A 2,576-nucleotide genomic window follows, 5' to 3' on the forward strand; every position below is an offset into this window, starting at 1 on the left:
CCCCCCCCCCCCCCCTTCTATAACTGTGTGTGACTGTTGTGTGTTTCCACCCAGTGGTATGGCACTGGGTGTGGCATTGGCGTGTGTTGGTGCACGAGTGTGCGTTTGCATGGGTGGGTGAATGGTTATTGACAGCACCATCTGTGGCCACTCACCCTTTTTGCAGTTTTAATAAACTCCGCTGAGCACAAGCAAGGCTTCACTTTCCCTGCTGTGCTTTTCATTGTAGTCATAAAGGCCACCCAGACATTAGTACAGCGCCCCCGACCCCTTAACCCCCCTAAACAAAAACCAAACCAACCCCTATCCGCGGCATTGCGTCCCTAAACCAAACAAAAAAGTTGTAATTCAAGTGGCACTGTTGCAAATGAAGACAGAAGAAGAAGCCGGGTGTTGTAACCAATAAGGATAAAGTCAACCCCCCACCTTCTCCAATTGGTGGTGTTGGTGCATCGAGAAGAATCCCTGTGTGGGACTGGAGTGCCTGGTAATGAGCTGGACGAGGTTCAGTGTGTAGCTGGGTTGCATTAGCTAATAGGAGGTACAGGGTGTTAATGGAATTGGACCATGCTTAGAAAAGTGTAACAGAGGAATTAAAACTGAGAGTTGAAGGGGGATTTTGAGAGATTTTGGCAACTTTCTAGACAACTTTAATTCCTTTGAACCACTGCTGAGGCAAGGCAGATGGATAGACAGGAAGGCAGACAGACACAGTTTGACCATCAGGCCATGCTGCTGTCTGCCACCCAGTAGGGCTGGATTAGGGGGAAGGAGATTGGGGGATGGGAAGAAGTGGTTTGAGGTCAGTGCAGGAATAAGTGAAGACGGAGGTCATAAGCTCTGCCTTGGTGGACTTGTTTTAATCTGCGTTTGTGTGTGTTCAGCTGATTCATCTGCCGAATGTAAGCCGTTTAATGTGTTTAGTGGCGGCGAAAGCTTTTTAAGGCGAGTGCAAACATGCACTAAGTGAAGTCTCTTCTTGGTTCTTATTTCCTGCCTTCACCCAACCAATGTGACATCTGCCGCTTTAGCTTCTCCTTTTCTGTGTCAGAGCTTTAAGTGATGACGTGTTCACAAGCTGTGGTCTGCTGCTTGGCTCAGGTACCCCCGTGTCATCAACCCTCTGGGAACTGAAGCTGAGCATTATAGGGTCCCAAGTCATCCACCCACTCCCACTGGCAAAGCCTCAATGTGCTGTAGATGTGACATCAACTCGGCAACACTTTAGTCAGGTTATCCAACTAACATCATGTTTAGAATTGTAATAAGCTTAACTAAATTAACAACTGGCTTTCTTATCAGTCCTTTCAATTACCGTTGGCATGTGTACAGCATAATCTGGTTTCTGTCTAAATTATGGTTTTCTTCATGTTCAAGACATCGAGTGAATGCAGAGCTTCGGGTTTGAAGAAACAGAGACATAGCTGCGTGGCTGAAAGAGGTGGAAAATTCTGAACACAGCAGCTGGAGCTGGGCAATTAATCGCCGATTATTAATTAAATCAAATGTATGATTTAGGACAATGTTCTGAAAGTCTGTTTTCACTTTAACTTGGGTAGTTGCTGTACCGAACCGCTGCTGCTCCCATGAGTTCACAGTAAAGTAAGACTTCTTTTCACAGACACAGGGAAAATATCAACAAGGCATCATAGGCTAACAACTAGAAAAGCTTCCTTATTTGACTGGAAGTGTTTGAGTTCTGCAGCATCCAACCTGAAGAAAGCCACCGTTGCTGTAAAGTTTGTCTCAAGTCTGTGGCAACTAAAAGCCGCAGCACGACTAATTTCTGCCAGCATCCAGACAAAGGCACGCAACTGAGTGGGAGACGTGTGTGACACTGTGAGTTGCACAAGACGGCAGCCAGCCTGAAAAAAACTGCTAAAAAGCAGGTGACAGTGGAATCATTTCCCCATCCCATATGAGAAAAAAAATCCCCATTCAAATTGTAAATGGAGTGTGCTGTGAAAAAGTAAAAATGAAGCCATATCGCCCAGTCCACAAGTTTTTCTATTTCTATTTCCAATAGCTTGCAGACTACCACACAACCCTGTGGATATTAAAGATTCCCTGTTGAGTTTTCTCGTAAACAAACAAAAGTTATGTTTGCATTTAATTTTCTCTCACCAATTTAGAGTATGTTTGAGAAGTGTTGAATACACTTCCTTCCTCATAAAACATTTGCAATGTTTATTTTTGAAGTATTTTTAATCCAGAATTGTTTACTAGCAAGTGGTCATATTCTTCCCTGCCTTTGCTGCCACATGACTGCACGTTTTAGCCCATTGCTGCCACCTGTAGATATGCTCCATTGGTTACCGCCCTTGTGTAAAATGAGACATGCTTCTGTGTAATATTTTGACTTCATTAGAGCAGTGACACATACACAATCCAAAACCCAAAGAGATAAGAACACTGAAAGATGTATAGTCTCTAAAGCACCTTATCTGATCCTCGGCCTTCAGTTGTGCTTGTATATCTCTCGACTTCCGACTGCCTTCTGCTGGCGGGCTTCCCAGCTTTCCTGAAATAAGGCAATTCAAAACAATCAAATGTTTGGCAGGAATGACAATCAAGCA

Source organism: Morone saxatilis, unplaced genomic scaffold, assembly GCF_004916995.1.
Source record: "Morone saxatilis isolate NCDOM2014 unplaced genomic scaffold, NCSU_SB_2.0 Contig2, whole genome shotgun sequence".
Lineage (NCBI taxonomy): Eukaryota > Metazoa > Chordata > Actinopteri > Moronidae > Morone > Morone saxatilis.